This window comes from Melanerpes formicivorus, unplaced genomic scaffold, assembly GCF_026170545.1.
Source record: "Melanerpes formicivorus ecotype bairdi unplaced genomic scaffold, bMelFor1.0.p_v2 SCAF_37, whole genome shotgun sequence".
NCBI lineage: Eukaryota > Metazoa > Chordata > Aves > Piciformes > Picidae > Melanerpes > Melanerpes formicivorus.
Genome location: NW_027142389.1, coordinates 6,995,339 through 7,015,647, shown reverse-complemented (window position 1 = coordinate 7,015,647; position 20,309 = coordinate 6,995,339). Strand labels below are relative to the sequence as shown.

The 20,309-nt window shown below is 43.6% G+C and overlaps 1 long non-coding RNA gene across 2 annotated transcripts; it reads right to left on the bottom strand.

The window, feature by feature from the left end:
• Positions 1-813: 813 nt before the first annotated feature.
• Positions 814-16,500, bottom strand: LOC137450778 (uncharacterized). 2 transcript variants are annotated; one of them, XR_010989633.1, is made up of 4 exons: positions 16,386-16,500; positions 8,237-8,348; positions 7,227-7,741; positions 814-1,167 (listed from the first exon to the last, which is right to left on the bottom strand). It is a non-coding gene; the product is annotated as an uncharacterized lncRNA (long non-coding RNA). The 2 variants fall into 2 exon arrangements; XR_010989632.1 differs by having other exon boundaries at positions 8,237-8,345.
• Between the last annotated feature and the right edge of the window lie 3,809 nt (positions 16,501-20,309).

Here is a 20,309-nt window from a genome sequence, read left to right as displayed (position 1 = left end):
CAGCCTGGCCTTAGAAACCTCCAGGGCTGAGGCTTCCACCACCTCCCTGGGCAACCTGTACCAGTCTCTCACCACCTTTATGGGGCAGAACTTCTTCCTAACATCCAATCTGAACCTACTGACTTCTAGTTTTGCTCCATCTTCCCCAGCCCTATCACTCCCTGACATCCTAAAAAGTCCCTCCCCAGCTTTCTTGGAGCCCCCTTCAGATCCTGGAAGGCCACAATAAGATCTCCTTGGAGCCTTCTCTCCTCCAGACTGAGTAACCCCAACTCTCTCAGTCCGTGTCCATATCAGAGGAGCTCCAGACTGAGGATGATTCCTCAGCACAGACATGCTGAAGATTTCTTCTGAAAAGCTAAGCTAAATCATACACATCCCAGAACAGTGTCCAGCTCACATCATATATTCTGAATGATAAGAAGTTACATTCTGCACTGTCAGGCTGCTGAGCAATCGTCCACACCCTAATGAGACAATGAGCATGTTCATTTTTGGGATGTGTGTGTGAACTCTGAAATTAATTTCAGCGGTAGGCCTACTCCCAGTGACCACAAAAACTCTTTTTAACTTGTTGCATTTCCACAGAAGAGCTCGAACTTGGTAAGCACAGCATGTGGGCTTCAGTTTAAAATGCATATCATTATGCATATCAGTATGCAAATGTGACCACTTAATTAAGTGCTCCAGGTCATTCTTTAGAGCAGATGCACTGGAAGAAAGGAGAAAGAGATTAATGGAGTTGTAACTTCTGCCCTGAGGGAGGATGTGTTGGTGCAGTGAATGTGCACCACTTGCAGGGCTGCTGCTGTGCAGGTCATCGACTGACCCCAAGTCCTGCTCTGTATTCCTGTCCCAGCCCATCAGTTCTTACCTGGATGTGTGCACTATTTGCGAACTCCAGACACATGGCTCCACAAGTTCTCTGTGTCTCCAGCAAATATTAATTGGTCAGTTACAGCCCAGGACTTTCTTTTCTTCCCATTAACAACTCAAATTTGTCTTCTGTGTGGGAGTCACTTCCAAAACTCATCTGCGACATACCTGTGATGGCATGCAGTGAGAGCTTTCAATCACAAGCCACTGGAGAAATCCAGGTGTGATGACACTGTCTGCTTTGACCAGGTCTGCCAGCCTGTCAGAACAGACATATGCAGAAAGGAAAGTCTGGAAAGACAAATTCCACAAACACAGCATTGTAACAATTAGTTGTCTTGAAAGTACCAGCTTGAAAGACCCAGTTGCTCCATTATTTTCTTTAGAATCAATATCAGCCTTGCTGATGTATAATCCACAGGTCATGAGTGTGACCTTACCCAGGGCCAGGGCAATTTTATCTGTTGTGCAACCTTCTTTTTCCCTTGTTAATGTTGGCATTTACTATGGTCCAGGACTGCACAAGTTTTTTATGACTCCAGGATTTATGTCACCCAGGCTAGGTGACTACATAAGGTACATGCTAAGTAAATCTTTCTTCTCATCCTCCCTGGTTACAGCTGGGAACCTTTCTATTCCACAAGGGCTGAAAACAGCTTCTTTATGTCAAATCCTGGCATAGCTGTTACTCCTGGCACAGGTTTTACAATGCTGTTTTTAAGCCAAACTCTGTTTTTTTTGAGATGCATTCCTTTTTACTGACTCTATTCACAATTGATATCCCTGTTTTATTTCTTCTCCCCCCTCAGCAATTGCATGAACCTTTTAAATAGTGACTTGTATTTACTACCTTTCCCCTGGTTTTATCTTCCTTATCCTCTTTCCTTGCTGTCCTACTGTCTCCTTTTGCCCTGGACGAGTGCCCTGCACACTGCAGCTGTATTCAGAGAACAATGCAGGAAATAAAACACATATGCTAAACTTAATTCTTTCCAGTCTGTCTGGTTTCCCATGCAGTTAGTTTTTGATATCGTTCTACCTATTGGAGCAAACATTCCTACTGCTTTCAAAAATCAGGATTACTGATGCAGCCCTCGGTGGCCAGGTTGGCACACAATCAATATAGCTCTGCCCATTTTGGTGGCTAACCAGACCCAGGCTCTTCCACAGGAGTGAAATTACATTGTACCACCTATGGCTTCATAGCTGCAGGACTTGCTCTGCACAATCTGTGGATTTGCTCAACCTTGCTGCAGCTACTTGCTGAAGCATGGTTCTACAAATACTGGTTGGCTTCCATTTTCAATTTAATTCTTTAGGAAGGGCTCACTTGGTGGAGTAACAGATTCTGAACATACTGGAAAGAGTGAATTTTATGGAAAGAACAAGTAAGCCCCACTTGTTGAAAAAATAAATAAAAGTGGAAGTAAAAATACAAGACACCAAAAAAGGATATTCTGACAGTCCCTTAGAAAGAAAAATCGCTTGAGCAGGGTCTGTCCATGAATCTGCCTTCCATTCCCATCTGTGCAAGATACAGCTCTCCATGAATGGCTGCGTGAGCACCTCACTGCTCAGAATGCCTGAACTCCCCCTGCCCACTTTTTGAGCTCCAGTTTCCAGTGAAGGTTTGTGTTACTTCACATGCTGCTTCCTGGTCTGTGTGTACCTATTTTCAAGTGGTGCTTGAGAAAGTAAATGGATAGCAAAGCAGCAGCTGAGGGCAGGACTGGAGTGAGCAGGCTGTGAGATCCTTGAGGGAAGAGAAGCTTCACAACTGTTAAATTGTTTTTCTCTGTACAACAGGAAAGATAAGACTTGGTTTTATCAGAATGCTCTCTGGACCAATTGTTTTTCTTCTTGCTGTCCTTATAGTACCTTTACACAGCTTTGAAGTCAGATACTTAACGAGTCTTAGCAACTTTTTGCTTTTAAGGCATTAATGTCTTTGGGGAAGCTACAAAATATTATTCAAGGGCAGACTTTAACCTTCATTTCTTTACCATGTGGTTACCATGAGCTTTACTGTGCACAGACCTTTCAAGGAACCCAAAGCTCCATTACAGATAATTTACTAACCAGGTTTATGTCTTCTGCTTGGTACTGACAAACTTCTCCATGAAGCTGAAAAAAACAACCCACCAAAAACCCACCCATTCACCTAATAAAGAAAGATAGGTAGACAGGCTTCAGTTTCTTTAGTGTCAGCAGCAGAGGTTTGCTCCTGTTTCACTGCAGTAGATAGAGCAAAACAAGCACTATCAGGTTGTAAACTTACTTGAAACAAAGTCACCAATAATTGAAAAGGAGCCAATAATTATTAAAGGAAACTCTTACCTAAGGTATTAGCTATCAGGAACAAAGTTAGTACTTGGTGAGACCTGCTCTCTAGAGCTACCTGAAGGGAGGTTGTAGCCAGGTGGGGGTTGGTCTCTTCTCCCAGGCAACCAGCACCAAAACAAGGGGACACAACCTCAAGCTGTGCCAGGGAGGTTTAGACTGGAGGTGAGGAGAAAGTTCTTCACAGAGAGAGTTGTTAGCCATTGGAATGTGCTGCCCAGGGAGGTGGTGGAGTCACCATCCCTGTAGGTGTTCAAGAGGAGATTGGATGTGGCACTTGGTGCCATGGTTTAGTAGTCATCAGGTCTTGGGTGACAGGCTGGACTTGATGATTTTTGAGGTCTCTTCCAACCTTATTGATTCTATGGGTATGGTTAAACCTGCCCACAGACAGACTCCATTGTTCATCTAAACAGAACAAGCATCTCTAATCTGATACAGAACAAGATACTTTCCTTCTTATGCTGAAGTTTCTTAAAACACTGTTAGGAGACAAGTGCAGCTTGAAACATCATTAACAACACTAAGTCCAGGCACATAGAACCATAGTTGGAATTCAGTAATTGTTAGGAATTCTCTGAAGTACTTGCTGCCCAAGTTTTCTGTCGCTGTACCTTCACCAGAGCTTTTTTGCTATGGCTAATGAATACATGTTCAGCATGGCCTCTGAGAACAGAGCTGTTAGAGAAACACTGCAGCAACCCTGCTTCCCAGACTGCTCCCTACACAGAGGTCTGAAAGCTGTCTTGTTTTTCAAGTTTCCATCAGAGCTGCTCTCTTGAAAGCTTTCCAGAATGAGGCCATGACCGGTGGTGACCTGAGTAAAAGCCTAAAGGCATTCAGAAGGAAATAGTCAATGAAAAGAGAGTGTCCAGGCCTGAGGCAGCTGAAAGAGTATGGTGGGCTTGACAGCTGCAAGAGAAGCTAAGGGAGGAGACTCCAAAGTGCTAAAGCAAATCCTTAGGCACCTGCTTCTTGTGGCTGTTTTCCATCTTTGCCTGGGTAGGCAGAAATCAGTCTGGGAGTCCTAGTAGCTAAAAGTTAGGAAATGAACCTCTGAGGTTTCTTCCCTGCCTTTCCCAGTGCAGGTTCCAGCTGCTCAAAACCTGGCTCAGGCTCATGCAAACCCTTTGCCAGCTGGAATTCCTCCATGGTGTGCTCTGTGTAAGCTGCATTCCCTATTGCAGTGCCTGTCCCCAGACAGGCCAGGGTTGACATTAGAAGTATAGATGGCTGGCAGATTAAACTTCATTAACTGTACCCAAATTAAGGAAAACAATGTGCATCTGCACAAGTCTGTAATGCTCCAAGGTGACAAACATCTAACAGAGCCACAAGTAGATCTCTGTTTACAGTTGTGGTTTTTTCTCCTGGATTTTTAACTTTTGCACATTCTTAGCCTATCCAACTCATATTTTCTGAATGTCTAATGAAAATGCACTAATTATGAAAAGCAGAGCCCCTGCCCACCCCAAAACTCTACTTTTCTACACTGAACTTAGCTACAGAATTACCTTTATTTTGTGACTTCTACTCCTATTTGTGAGGAGTTTGAAGACAGGAGAATTGTGTTTTACAAAGAATTCTCTGCTTGGCATGAAAATGTCTGTCCTGTTGCAAATCTTTCATTCACCTAACTAAAGTGCCCAAGTTACAAAGCTGCTCACACACCATATGCCTAGAATTAGAAGGAGGATGTTCTCTAGAGGAGCCCAATTCAAAGCACCTAAGTTTTAATTCTTCCTCTGAATTGCTCTCTGGAGAAATATCTCTCTCTTGTCATGAATTTCATTGGAGGCTTAAGAAGATTAGGTTGTGGTTTAGGCAATCAAAGCTCTTGGGGTGAGATGGCACAACTTTATGTACCAAACAGGCTGAACTAAACTCATTGACCCATACTTTCTTTGTCTGCTAATGTGGACTTCGTGAGCTGAAGTAAAATCTCCAATATTCAAATTAAATTAAGGTGCTATTGTTTTGTGTTGGCTTTTTTTTACTTTTCATAAAATCATAACCTATGGTTGGGGCCAAGAAGAAAAAGAAAGAAAGAAAAGAAAGAGTGGTGAGGGGGAAGGTATTTCAGCTCTTTTGAACAGTTATCTTCATTGCTGAGCCTGGCAAGAGTGTGGCAAGGATTTTGCCTACTGAAACTTGCTATTTTCCTGTAGAGCTTGCCAGCAGCAGTTACAGCAATCCTGGTTTGGTTTAACCAAACTTCCTTGTTACACAGAATAAGGGCATTTACCCTCTGGCAAGAATATGAAACTGAGCAGGCAAACACTTTGCTAAATAAAGCAGACATACATGAAGCAGAGCAAACTGCACTGCTTAGCTTGCTATGGGTGACAGAACAAATATTGAGCTGCACTGTGGCTGACTGATTCTTGTCCAGAACAGTATCAACAATGTGCAGTTCTGGTCTTCTCACTCACTGCCTGTCATCCCCCTCTGCAATCTGCTGTATTTCAGGTGCTGTCCCTGGTTTTCTTGACATAAGTCAATGATTTGTGTCCCATTCAATTTGGTTCATGTGAAAATACTCATAGCTCCTTGCCATATGTCAGTGGATGATAATTGCATTGATCCACCTTGCAGCAGGCTCGGTAAGGGCACTGTTCTGATAACTGAGTAACCAGAGGCTATTGCTTGTTGGAATTAGCAAATTTGAGTGTTTGACTGCTTGGATTCCAATCAGGCTTGACAGAGTGACTCCTGCAATAGGGAGTGCTAAACGTGCCAATAAGTGAATTACTTTTCAGATGATGTTGCTAGCAGAGATATTGATGAGTGTGCCTTGTAAGCTGTATACAAGTGTGCTGCACTCCAGTTTCTAGCGAGAGGGTTGATGTGCTCCGGTGAAAAAATACAGAACAGATTTAAGTTTTCATGTCCAGACTGTTAAAAAAATAAGTGCTGTTTTGAAGAGCAAAGCATTCTTCTAAAGGTGTTTACTCTTCCACCTCAGAGTTCTCATCAGGAAAGAAGTCAGAATGAGAAGACCTATCCTCAAGACCCAGATGTGCAATAAAGACTTCAGACAAAGCTGTGGAGGCACCGCCAGACTATCATGGGTCTGGGGTCAGAGGTCCTTACCAGCCGGTCCAGCAGCAGAGCCCTGATCCAGTGTGTATCAAAAAAGGGTTGGGAGAAATCCTAATCATCAACTTTTCCAAAGCCCTGAAAATCTTTACTAAAAAGTAAAAAATACCCCCACACAAAGATGACAACAGGCAACTAAATTCTGTGTCTCATATAAGCCTGCCTAAGGCTCCTGTCTTGAATAGCTACAACTTATCCTCATTCTCAGCCCTCTCTTGCCTGAATGCTTTGGAAATACTTGTGAAGTTACCTTTCTAACATTCCTCTTAAGCAGGGGAGCTTCAAGTCTGGGGGTAACAGGTGTAGAAGGGGAAATTGATTTCAAAGCTGTCTTAACACCCACAGCTCCAAAGAACTTGTGTGAAAGGTGCAAATGTTCAGCACCTGTTAAAAGATTTTGGCAGGAGGATCAGGTTTGCACTGTGCCTTGCAGCACACCAACCAGCCCTCAGCAATTGTAGGACTCAGGTAGGTTGATAAGAGCAGTCTGTCAGGTTTACTTCCTTTAATTTGGGGCAAAACTGGGTTCTCTGCATATTAAATATTGCAAGAATAAAATATTAGCATTAATTTAATTATTCTTTAGACCAATCTTTCCATCTTTTTGCTTTGCTGAGAACAGATACAAGGAAATAGCATCAGAAAATGCTTTGGAAAGTCAGTGGAAGCCTGTGTTTGGAAGCAAGGCTCTCCATAATCACCTAAAACTTGTACACCATAATTGAAGTCCAAGCATGTGAGACTATTCCCCACTCAGTTCTAAATATGTTTAAAAAGAAGCTGTGTTTAATACATAAGTTTCTTACTCCAACAGAAAACACACATAATTACTCTGTAGATAGAAAAGGAAATAAAAACATATTTAAAGTAATTTATAGACAACTGCTTCAGAAAGCCATCGATACACTTACCCCACTTTGTAGAGCTCAGTTAACGTGACTGGAGGGGAAGAAACGTTCTTGGGGTGAATGTCCAGAGGCTGTTGTGTTGCCTGAACTTGGGTAACTTTAGATTCCAGGACTGCAGGAGTGTCAGCAGTAGCAACCTGCTGATTTTGTCACTGGACAGCTGTTTTCAGTACAGGGTGTATGTGTGAAATTAATAAAGAACAAAATGCCATCCCTGCGTGCTGAAAACCAGTCATTAATGACTACATCGAGCAGCTGGTGGTTACCCCCCTCTCTGGAAAGCAGTGGGAGCATCAGCAGACATTCACTGGTAAGAAATTAAATACCCAAGAGAAGAGAACGAGTCGGACCATAACTTCTATGGTTTGTTCATCAGCACAGCAGGATGAGCTTGAATAGCGGCTAGCGAGCATGTGTTGAATCGGAGAAGCCTGCCTGAAGAGTTTCAGCATTTGCTGACCTCCAGATGGTTTGTGGAAGTGTTGCCCAAAAGTTCAAGGCCAGTTTTCAGGTGGAGCCTGAAGTGACAATAAAAATGTGGTGTTTAAGTTCCTCCAATGCACAATCATGAATTACAACTCTTACCTAGCTATTTATGGTGAATCAGCTGCCTATTTTTGACTACTGTTGTAATTAGTAACAGGAAAAATACAAAAATTAGCACGCATCTAATGGAAATGTGTCCCTGCCAGGGACACCTACTTCACCCACAGATTTTAGATTAGAAGTGGAAAGCTTTAAAACAGCTACAATTTCTATTTTAAAAATCTGAAGCACCTACTGAAATTTCATCTTCCACTATACAGAAGAGTGAAACTATTTCCACCACCCTCCTCCAAACTGCACCATGGGTCATGGCTTCCCACCTACCAAATGTTGTTAAACAGCATGTTACAAAGGCTATCAGATGGAAAGGTCTTTAGTCCACACAGTAATAACGAAGGGATCCAACAGCAGAAAATTCAGAAGAGGGAGAGGGAAGAGAAGAAAAGAATGTGGCTGGCTATGGATACCTGGTGGGTGGCTTAAAGAGGACTGCTGAAGTGCTGCATTAGCTTGCAATTCCATATTCTGCTGATGCCTCACATACATCTCTCACAAAGCTTTTGCACATGGACAGTCCTGCTGGGAAAGCACAAGACAGTGAGGCACTTGTTTCTCTGGCTCACTCTTTGAGCAGTAGGCACCCACGCTCTGTCATGGGAGTGATGACTGGGCTGCACTCAGCTACCATGAAAACACATGAAAACTGAAAAAAAAGCCCTAAGGTATCTAAGCTTCATTTAATGCAAAGCTTTGCTGTTTACATGAAGTCACAGTCATCTTTGAGTAAAGAGGAAGCCTGAGGAAATTTTAACAAGGCTGTACTGTGAGTAACCTTTTGACTGTTGGCTGTGTTGGGTGATTTCGACACGGTCACTCATTCCTGCCACTAAGTAGTTAGGATGCATGTTTGGGTCCTCAATCAACTCTTCAGCTTTCCTGCTATCTGAGCACACATGTATCCAAGGCATGCTGATCTTATTTGCTGAGTGACTGTCTGGCAGGAAACTTCATCCTGTCCCAATGGTACCTACAGAACTGCAGCACAGTCAGTCCCACACTGCAAAAGGTTGCCTGCTCTTGCACCACCGGCTGAGACCGAGAGATCCTTCATCTATTGGGCAGACAAGGCAAATAAGAGCCAACACTCCTTGTGATCCACCTATTCTGCTTTTTCTTTGTATCTTTACCCACATCATTTGACCCTGGTGTATTTATTTCCCCTAAGATAAGGGCTATGACCAACCTATTCACTAGCCAGAGTTTATGTTCTCAGGTGCTCCCATATAAAGTCTTAAGTGGGGGAAAAAAGGAACGTGGGATTCATAAGCTGACCAGCTGACAAAAATGCAGGTTGTGGCAGGCAGTGTTTTGCAGCTCCTGTCCTGCAATAACCATTCCTGCTTCAAAATAGCAGCTCGTTCCCAGGAGACAAGCACACAATCCATGAGCAGCAACTAGACTCCATTAGGTTGTCTTTCTAAATAAAGATAGTTGCTGCCTTTTGATGGCTAAAGAGAGCTGTGGTAGTCTCTGCAGGCAGAAAAAGCTATGATCTTTACACAGAAATGATGGCAGCTGTTATGGTACAACACTGTTCTCATATAGATTCTGGAAGATTCCAACTCTAGAGCCTAAAACAGCCATGGAAAAAAAGTCTCTCCAAGGAAGAGAAGAGCTAGTCATGGGTAGGCTTAAGGAGTAAAACCTTCTGCACAAGTATCAAGGCTGGCTTGAAAATTGTGACCAGCCACTAACAATACAGCAGTGCCAGTATGGAATCTTGAAGATCTTCTGTTAATTGCATATACCTAAACATCTGCACTGGCACCCCATGAGAAAGATCTGTACAACACTGCACAGGCAGCACAATCCAGATTGGAAAGTCCAGAGAAAGAAACAGTGCCAGAAGCTCAGCAAACAGTAATTAGCCAAAATAACAGCAATGTGCACAGGGTCATAAACTCAGAGCAGACTCCAACACTGCCAGCCAAGCACACTGCCCAGGAAATCTACAGACTACAATATATTGAAGGCCTTGCACCTATGTTGCTTTTGTCTATGCTCCTTTCCCACACTGTGTGAGCTTGTACTACTCTGCAGCTATCACAGGAGCCCAATAGCTCTTCGTAGTTCAGGGATGCCTCTGGCCTAAATCCCTCATTCTACTCATCCAATGCAGGTTGTCCATAATACACAGAACAGTTCAAGTAGCACAAGAATTTCTCAGATAGCCCAAACCTGTTCTAGATCCATCACCTAGGAAATGCTTCCTGGCTTTATCACTAGGCCAAATTTCAAGCTCAGCCAGGCCATATGTTGTTGCTGCACACAGTATTTTGCATTACACATAATGTGTGAACCTACTCACTGACAGTGCCTCACCCAGATGAACAGATGCCAAAGGCTGGCTTTTATTGAAGCGAGTGTGACGGCTGGGGGGATAGGGGGTTTGTCTTCCCTTGCATATGATGCCTATGATCCCAGTAGCTTTCTATTTTAATGGTGCTACCTAATGCTTTTCTTGTAGTCAGTAAATCTGCTGAACCAACTGCGTAGAGCAACAAAGGAGGGATCACCACCAGGAATGACTCAGTTAAGTGGTAAAATATCTCTCTCAAGTCTGAAGCACTGGAAAAGGATTTACTTTGGGTTTTTTCTCCCTGTGAAAACGTGTGTGCTGCTGGTGGAGTTACCTGCTTACCAGCCTTTTTCTACTTAAAAGGGAGTGATAATGTTAAAATCAGTTTGTAAAGCAAAAGCTTGACGTCAAAGCGCACAGTAGGAAGGGGTCTACCTTGCAAGGCAGTTTGTACTGCCTTTGTTGTCAAGCAGCGGGGATGTCGCAAAGCTAACAGCGAGTGAGCTCCGCTAACCCTTAAAGACTTGACTTTGTTATTACAAGCAAGGTCATTGGACCAACAGTTGTGCAGCAATCTCCTGGTGCAGCAATAAACAGCCTCGTTTGTCATTAGCTGTAGAGTTTTAAAATTACGCTGACTACACGGAAATGTGCAAATTTATCTTAGAGCTAAATAAAAGAAGTTTGGCAAAAATCAGTTAGTGCTGAACGTTCACGTGATCTCTACAATTGCCAGATGAATTATCACTCCGTGGCAATATAACCACAGAAATGAGTTCACCCAGATTTATAGCAAAGCTAATCTGTGTTCCACTTGTAATTCATGCAGAGGAACAATCACATTCGCTCTGTCTCTGAATGGGAAATCTGCATTTGCAAATTTTCACCGACTCTGCCTTTGAAAGTTTATTACTCCCTCTCTTGCAGCCTTTGTGTCTGTAATATTGAGCTGTAAGGGGACAAAAGTCAGCAAAAAGGATCTTTAAAACAGAGATGTGCTATCCGTTTTGTTGGGAGCATCTTTGAGAGTGATAGAAGATTGAGAAATGTCATCCAGCTTGGAATTTACTGACTACACTCACCACGATGGAAATCGGCATGGGTTGCAACCCCAAGTCTGTGCAACACTTGTAGTCCCTACAAGGCATGTTGTACAAGGACACAAAAGGCAGTGTGCATGCTTCCTTTCTTTTAGAAGCAAATTGTTCTATACAAATTGCAGACAAGCTGCCTAGGTGAGTGCCACGGGCTCCCTTCAATCTGCAAACAAAGGGTGTTTTAGAAGATATGCAAAGTGCTGGTGCTGCTGTCACTGTTCTTATGTAATATGCTAACTGGTGCAAGGCAATTTGTTCCTAAGAGAGCGCTTGAATACCTGAAGCAGCGTCGGTGCCTGGAATCCTGTTATGTTCTAGAGGGGTGTTTCAAACGCAGCCAGTTGTAGTACTCTCCTAGCTGAGATACAGCTGCGGCTGAGCTTAGCCTGAGCTATACTTGGTGTGTACTCAGATTGTATTCTGATTCCTTTTTCACCGGGAAGAGGCCCTGCTAGACCTTGAAATCTTGCTGTCACCTTGCAGAGAGACAATAATGTCACTTTCTGTCAATTTTAGAAACTGATCACTGGTCAGTGAAATGCTGGATGGTTTCACAAGAGCTCAATGACAGCTGTCATTAGAACTGTTTGCAGAAAACTTTACTTGTGCTTTTAAAAAGTTTCCTTCTAAATGTGCAGCTGCACAGAATCCTGTAAGGAAGCTGTTAGGGGCTTTCTAAACGATTATTATTATAGTTGCAAAGAAAACTGCCCTCATTTATGTCATGATTTGCTCAAAAGGACCTAAAATGGGATGGCCACACTCAGGTAGCTTCCACCCCGACTCTGGTTTAAGTCTATTGAACATCATTTTCCACCTCTGTTGTTCAAGAGCCATGCTCTGAGTATAAGGGCTGGGGATTTACCTTGGTAAAGGAGCAGAGCACAGCTGAGCTCCAAGTGCTGTGGTCCTGTCAGTTGTGTCTGGCTGTGCACATAGCAACACTGATGGCTTTGTGATTCCTCCCAGCCAGCTGTCAAGCATTCTGAGCACTTCATTGCTTTTCATTTTTAATTTATTGTCCATTTCAGAATGATATGGTGGGGTAGGGTGTTTAAATCTTATTCTCTCCTCTATTTTATACTTCTTGTGCTGTAGTCCAACTTACCTTTTGAGAAAGTGAATGTCTTGGTAGTGGTGAGCTTCTGTTCTACACATTCAGATGGCTCATCATCGCAGCACTAACCCCCTATAAAATCAGGTTGTGTCTATATGCATGAATCTCCTTGGCACCCACATAAACCACTGTCACATCGTGCCAACCTATTGTGGACCTTGCTGGGCAGAGCATAGAGATGAGGGATGTGTGTAGCCATGAGGAAGCATGGAAGCTTGAGGCAGCCACCCATCCATTTCAAACTGCAAGACTGCTTTCTGGAGGGTCATGAACATAAACCTCCTGTGTTCCAGTTTGTACCTGATCCCTTTGTGCTATCACCGCGCACTGCTAAAAAGAGCCCTGCCCCATCCTCTTGGCATCAACCCTTCCTGCTTTTCTTTAGGCTAAACAGCCCCAGGTCTCTCAGCCTCTCCTCATATTGAGACATGCTCCAGTCCCCTCAGAATCTTTGTGGCTCTCTTGGACTCCCTCCAGGAGTTCTCTGTCCCTCTTGAACCCAACCCAACCAACCTAAAAAGCAAAACCAAACAGCCACAAAACCAAACCAACCAACTCACACACACACCCCCCCCCCCCGCCCCAGAGTAGCTCTGCATTATTGTGATGGCAAATTATTAAGATAATTTGTTAATCCATTACAGTCCAGAAGTACTGCAGTGGATGCAGCAAAATCTAAACAACTGAGAATGAAAATGCAAATCAAAATGTTATTGCAAATCAGGAGAGTGTGAAGGGAAAAAAATTACTACAGAGGCAATAAACTCTGTTATTATTTGTGCTGTAAGAGCTTTCTCTAATTTCTTGGCCTAACAAACAATCCCATCTGATTACAGCAACATTCTTCTTGATTAGGGTTGGCTACTCCTTGCTTGTATCTCCCTGTGTTCTGCAAACAGATGAAGTAAGAGCTGTTGATTGTGTTGCAGTCCCGGACAACTGTTGCTACAAATAGGCATTTAAAAAAATAAATATGTGGATGCAGGTCAGCAAGCTCCATTTGTACCCTCCCAGGGCATCAAACATCCTACTACATCCCTTTGGGGAAAGGCTTGCATAGCAAAGAGGATAAAGAAGAACAACAGTGTTTCCCATCTAGCGCTCTCATTCCTCTCAGAACTCCAGCAGCAGCCATCCTTCAAAGCCTGGAGCATCGCTTTGCTGTGCTGAGTGACCCCCACAGGGACAGCTGCCATCGGTTCTCTAGGGGAGCCCCCGGCCAGGCTGCAGAACTCTGGGCAGAAAGGCACCTTGCCAGCACACCTCATGGATAGTGTAAGCAGCATTGCCTTTGTGCTGCCCACAAAGAGCCTTGCAAACTAGTCAGTAGCTCCCAACACCCTCTGAGTGCAGTGTGTCGCATGAGCTGTAAGCAGAATGCAGTGGTAAATGCAGTGTGCAGGTAACCTCCAGCCTGTGCTCAGCTGCAGGGGCAATGCCCAGCACAGTTACTGGGTAATTGCAGGTAAGAAATGGAATCTACTATCCTTAAACATGAGTTACAGCTCTCATTGTGGATTTCCCAGCTTAGAGAGCAAGCAAACCAATGTTATAGGGGATTCACTTCAGCTTCACTGCTTTGGGTTTTTAGCTCTCTAAAAATTTCCCCCTGAAAAACAAAGGAAAACTGGTTGTCCTGAAACCCAAGCATCAAACGCTTGGAATGTGCCAGTTTAGCAGCTAACGTGCCACTTCAGCACCTTGCCTGGTTCTTCCGTTTTCCTGTGGAAGTGTAATAAAAAGTATCCCCTCTAACTGAAAATCCCTCAGAGACTGAGAAGATTTAGAGGCAAGGAAAGGAAGCTGTCTCTTGGATCCCTTAACAACTTTTTGCCCTCACACACAAAATAACTCATGTAACATTGACTGAGATCTGAACTGTGCTGTGTGTTAGCCTAAACTTGAGCTATTCCTCACTAAGGTGATTCTTAAGCCAAACAGGGAAAAACACACTGCTAGAGGAATCCTTTATCACTTGCCTTGGTTTTGGTCTCATCTGGATGGGGTTTGCAGTAATTACCCCTGAAGGTTTAGCAATTCAGTCATACAGAATGCTTCCCAAATTCTCTCTTTCATTTAATAAACCTTTGGTTTGGTTTGGTTTTCTTTTCTTTATGCAAGGAACTTCAAGCCTGCTTTAAGTCTGATCCTGCTTAAGGAGTAAGACATTTTCCCCTGGTCAGTGCTGTTCTATGTGTAGAAAGACAGCAGTGTCCCTAGGGCTGGTGCTGTTCGACTGGAACCTGGGAGCAGCTTTCCAGCTGCCAGTGCTTTTATTTTGCATGAAGCAATGGATCTAAGTGAAATGTTAAGTTGCACTTCAATAGTGAAAACTTCTCAGGCCCAGCACGTGCCTGAGGACCCGCACCAGGAAAAGAAACTTGGGATTTGTCCCTAAATAAACTTCCCTTTTCCAAATTCTATGAAATCCATGTATATTCCTTTGGAAAGTGCAGCAGTAAACACTTCTGTGTTTTGAAAGCAGAAAGAAACATGTGACATATGGAAGGATCATTTTCTCCTTTCAGAGCATTATAGGCCTCTCAAAAAATCAAATCAAACCCCAGCAGGGGTCCTGGGAAGCACTGCATCAAGAGGAGGAGTATTCCACCTGGAAATCCCAGCTGCACAGATACTGGGGAGAAAGGCTTGCAGGCAAAGCAGGGAAGGATGCCTTTAGTGACATTTATGTTTTCTGGCTCTGCTTATCAGATTACTTGGAAGGAAAGTAATCCATCCTTTATTAGTAATTCCACACCCCACACCCCTTAATTAACAAAAATAATAATCTATTTTTGGCAAGCACTCAGACTGGGTTTGTATGATCTGTGCCAGTCTGGGGTCTGTGCTTTATCACAGGAACACCTGAAAACACTTCTAAACAAACCTTCTATCAGTGTTTTTCACTCTAAATTTAATTAAGTGAAAAATACATATTTCTCCTCTGCGGGCCCTTCTGAACTGTGGTGCAGCACTGCAAGGCACAGACCATGCAAACTTTCTGCAGCACAGAGAAAAAGAACACTGCACTTAAAAGGACAAATTAATGCCCAAATTATTAATTGCTTCCCAGGTGTGAAGATAATTTGGCTATCACCCTGGGATGAAGTCAACACCAATCATGCTGCCTGCCAGGGCGAGAGCAGTCACCTAACAGCAAAGGCACAGCACTAACTATGAGGCTATTTCATCTCATTTTTCAGTGCAGCAAACAACTTCTAGTCCAGGTTCAGGTAAGTAACTGCATCAGTTTTCCCAGGATAAAATTGGGTCTGTCCCACCCCACTGGAAGATAGTACATTTTTGTTCCAAGGCAAACTGACAGAGAACATTTTCTCTACAACTTAGAAGTGTCACTGACAATAAGACTAGATTAAAATCTCCTATTTACAGCCCCCTGCTCCTCTGCTGGTGCAGGATTGGTAAGTGGCAGTCAGTTTTGTTCAGTGTAAGCACATGTCCCTGCTGCTGGAGGTGTGTGCACACCTAGGTAAGCTACTGCATTTCTACAGTACAGCTATAGGAGCATAAAATGGGTTGGGTTGGAAGGCACCTCCAGAGCTCATCCATCCCACCCCCTGCAGTCAGCAGGGACATCCTCCACTAGAGCAGATTGCTCAGAGCCCTCTCAAGCCTCACCTTAATATCGCCAGGGATGGAGCCTCAACTACCTCCCCAAGTGATCCATCAGGTGCAGAACTTGTTCCTCACATCCAATCTCAGTCTGCTCTTCTCTCATTTCAAACTGTTGCCCCTCATCCTGTCCCTGCAGGCCTTTGCAAGCAGCAGCTCAATTCAAGCATGATCCAGCAAGCCTCAGGATCAGACAGGTTGCTTGTAATATCACTGGGCAGGGCTTCCTTCCAGAATCTTTCACCCTCCACTGAGCACTTCAGGAGCCTGTGTTTCTAAGCTAGACACCATTAAGGTTAAGAGTATCTTTTCCATTTAATACAACATCTTTTTGATGATAATTTCTGTAATTTCCTGTGCATAACAACCAGTGAATATTTACTGCAAAGAAGAACTTTGAGGTTACTTACCTTGGTATATGGAAAACGCTGAAACCAGTATGAACATCCAGCTTGGAGGGATTTTTTTTCTCTCTTCTTCTCTTGCTAATGAATAAGAGACCCCTGTACATACTGATGAACAGGTGACATATATAACCTGCAACGAGATAGGGATGATGAGAGGCAGAGGGGTGAGCAAACCAGGCAAAACTAGTTAAAAATAATGGGTTTGGTTATTTTAAGGTACTTGATTTTTGAATAATGAGTAAGGGATGAGAGGTATTGCCACACCTGAGTGGGACAGGACAGAAGTGATCAGCCCCTGTGGCAGGATGAGGGCAGCTGCTTCCTGTGCAAGGGAAAAGGGGTGCTAGCATGCAGAAAGAGTTAGCAGGGCATAGCCTTGAGCAAGTGGGATTAGTGTCCAATTTGCTGCCTGTGTTACAACTGAACATGCCAGGCAAGAAGATGAGGGTCTGTCTCATAGTCAGAAATGAAGTTCTGGTGAGCTCAGTTTAAAACAGTCTGATCTGCAGCTCAAAACTAGATGCCTGTGACTAGATTATCAAACAGGGAAAACAGAATAAAATCAGTTCTGAGTAGAGAAAGCAGCTAATAAGGATAATTAAATATGAAAATGGTTGCAGACAAAGCAGATATAAGAATGGGAACCGAGGACAGAGGCTTCTGGAAGCCCATAGGGAAATAAGGAGACACGGTGAATGAAAAAGAGAACAAGGAAAAAGGGAAAGAAAAAGGAAAAAAAGATAATCACAGAAAGACAAAAACCTTAAGAGACAATGAAGATACTGAAGACATCTTGCAGGTTGTGACAGGCTACTGAGTCAGCCTGTGTCCTAAAGAGATGCTGCTGGCAAGGTTTAAATTAAGAAAAGAAAAAGGGTTTCAATCTCCATATAATTATACCTAAGAACATTAGTTACAAGAGTGTAGAAAACTTTACACTGAGAAAGCAGATTTGCTAGGTGAGAAACATTGCAGTCTGAGTCAAATTCCTTCTCCCCATTGCATTGTGTTTCCTGCAAAGAGAGTAGAGATTTGTCTCAATATGAACAGACTCAGTACCCCACTAGATTAAACAAAAACAACCTTGTCTCCACAGGTTGGGCACTGAGCAGAGGGGGATGCTGCATTTGGCATGGAATGCTACAATCTGAACATGCAAACACCTTGGTGAAATGATTGCTATATGGGAGCTGCCTTCCCCTCGACCCCAGTAATATCTTCGTTTGCAAAAACCTCTAACAAGCCCTTTCAGTTAGTTCCTTGCTTTACCCCATTGTTGTGGGGTGGTCTTTTAAATGATCTCAGAGTGGACAGGCTGTGGGAAGTTTGATTTGCTTAGCATAATAATAGCTGAGTCTATGAAACATATGTAAAAGCCATCATCAGTTCGTCATTTTGTATCTGTAGCCAAGCCCCTTACGCTCCCTAAAGAACAAGGGCCCCGATTCAGCCTGCTATAATTTTATGGCTTGACAGCAGCACAGATTGAGCCTGAGTAATTTTTTGTGATATTTCTACAAACCATTTGGCTACTTCACCGAAGGCAGAGACACAACACCAAGAATTTGGTGACTGGGAAATCAAAACAAAATGAGGCAAACAAATGCAAGTCTCACTGGGAAACGTTATCAGATCCCTCCTCCTTTCAAGTGCCCATCTCTTGCACTGCAGTACTCAGCAGCTGCTCATCATCCAGCTCATTGTGAATCGGCACCACGATGGCACTTTCTTCTGGAAACATTTGTTCCAACCTTACCTGCCTGAGAGGAGTGTAAATGACAGCAGTGGTATCACACAGAAGCTGAGCAGTGTGAGCTAAGGGCAAGGCTAAACAGGTCAGCGATCTTTGGATACTGCTGGGAAGAGAACTGTTTGGAGCATCGCAGGTATCAATGGGCATGGGCCTACTGCCTGGTAACCTTAGCAAATTAGCCTCTGGGTTCTGAGCAGGGCCGTGCCTGCTGTTAGTACAACAGGGATTTGCAGCCTGCAGATGGTTTGCTTCAGTCTTCACACTGCTCTCTCAAGATCAAAAGGTATGGCAAGAGCTGTGCTGGAACAAGAGTGAAGAGACTGCCTGTGTATCAGCTTAGTGCTTTTATTTGTGGGCTTGAACTGAAAGGAAGATGGTGCTTGAGGCCATGGGGATTTGAGTCAGGTGGAGTGTCTGGAGGAAGGATCATATTTTGTTCCCTTAGTCATTTGAAAAACAAACAAACAAACAAAACTCTAAAGCAACTGCCTGCAGGCTAAACCATCCTCCTGTCTTCTGGGGAGGCCCAAAAAAGGGAAGAATGGGGAACAGCAGGGAGCAAAGTTGGAACAAACACTCCACCAGGTTCTGGTTCCAATTAGAGGAGCATATTCTTCACTAAAGCCATGGCAAACCCACACGGGACAGAGACCCACAGATGGGTTCTGCCAGCTGTACTATGGCCAGGTCCTAAGCTGTCTACCACAGCTGGGGGGTTTACAATACATTCTTTTACTTTGCACTTATCCACCTCTGCCACAATCTGTGAGTTTCCAGGACACATTTCCTGTGCTGCCCAAGATCTTGTCATACCAATTTGAGAGTTTTAATGGCAACTTTAACTGGATGTTCGCAAGAGAGATCAGTAGGGCAGACTCTCAGCTGCTTCTCTGGGACTACTGCTTACCACTTGCTGAATGCAGTCATGTTTGTACATCATTTGTAACAGCATCATGTAGCACAACAGCCTTCCTTCTACCAGTGTTTCCTTGGCATCAGTGAGGCCAGGGAGTTTTTAAGTACTTGAGTGAGCTTTCTAAGCACTGTAAGGAGCTTTCTAAGCATGTCTGAAGTTTGGATCGAATTGTAGATTTTCATGATGGCAAAGCAAGATAGCCCTCAGGGACAGGAAGCAAAGCCAAGCTTCAGTAATAGCCACAGGAAGAAACCATTTTTTATTTCTCCATTTCCCAAACAACGTGAATCACACAGCTAAAACGTGTTCCTTTATCTCAACTCTTTCAAAAGTTGCACTATTCTGCTGTCTTTTGTAATTTTTTTGGGAAGGCTTTTGGTCTGAATCTGACTTATCTCTGGGCTTAGAATTCCAGCTCAGCATGGCTTTATAAATGCCTTTCTTTCCCCCCACAGCTACAGTACCCAGAACTTTATTGCCTTTTCCCACTTTTATTTGTGCTGCAGGTGTTCTAGGAGTACACTAATTCAGCTGCAATGATGAGCAAAGATGGATAGTATGCATTAATTGGGTGCATCTCCTCCTACATTTTCGTGCTCCTTCAGCAGTTGTTTAGAGGTGACAAAATCAAGGCTAAGAGCTCTGACCAGTCAGGGTGACTTTGGCATCTTACAAAGACTACTCACACTCGTGGTTCCTTTCAAAGCAAAGAAGCAGGGCAATGCCAAGCTACTCTAAGAACACTCAACAATGTCTACAAGTCTGGGTTTGCGTTTATTTTTATTTCCTTCTCTTCTGAGCTGGTGCTTCACTTGTGTTCAGCTCCCCCGCTAACTATTGCTTTGGCAGAATTTATTTCTGCAGCTTTTCAGCACAAGTCTGTCTTGAACAAACAACAGAAATGAAAATGTTCATTTCATCCCAGGACAGGAATTTTTCTCCCCTGGATGATCTCATTCGATTTACTGCCCCCTGGAGTTTTCACACATTTTGACAATTGTTCTAATTCCAAACTATTAAAAAGAAGAAACATTTTGTCATTGTGATTGGCAGTGAAACTTTGCAGCTCGTTTCAGTGCGGTAGGTAATTAGTCGTTACAGGGTGCTTCAGTCAGATGGCAGCGCTCGGTGCTCTGCTCTGAGACACCCAGTCACAAGGGCTTGACAGCAATGTGCCATTTGCCGAGGACTGCAAAATGAGAGCCCTCAGTTTAGGATGGTGTAAGAAAAACGAACCTTTGCAATACGCTCTGTGTTT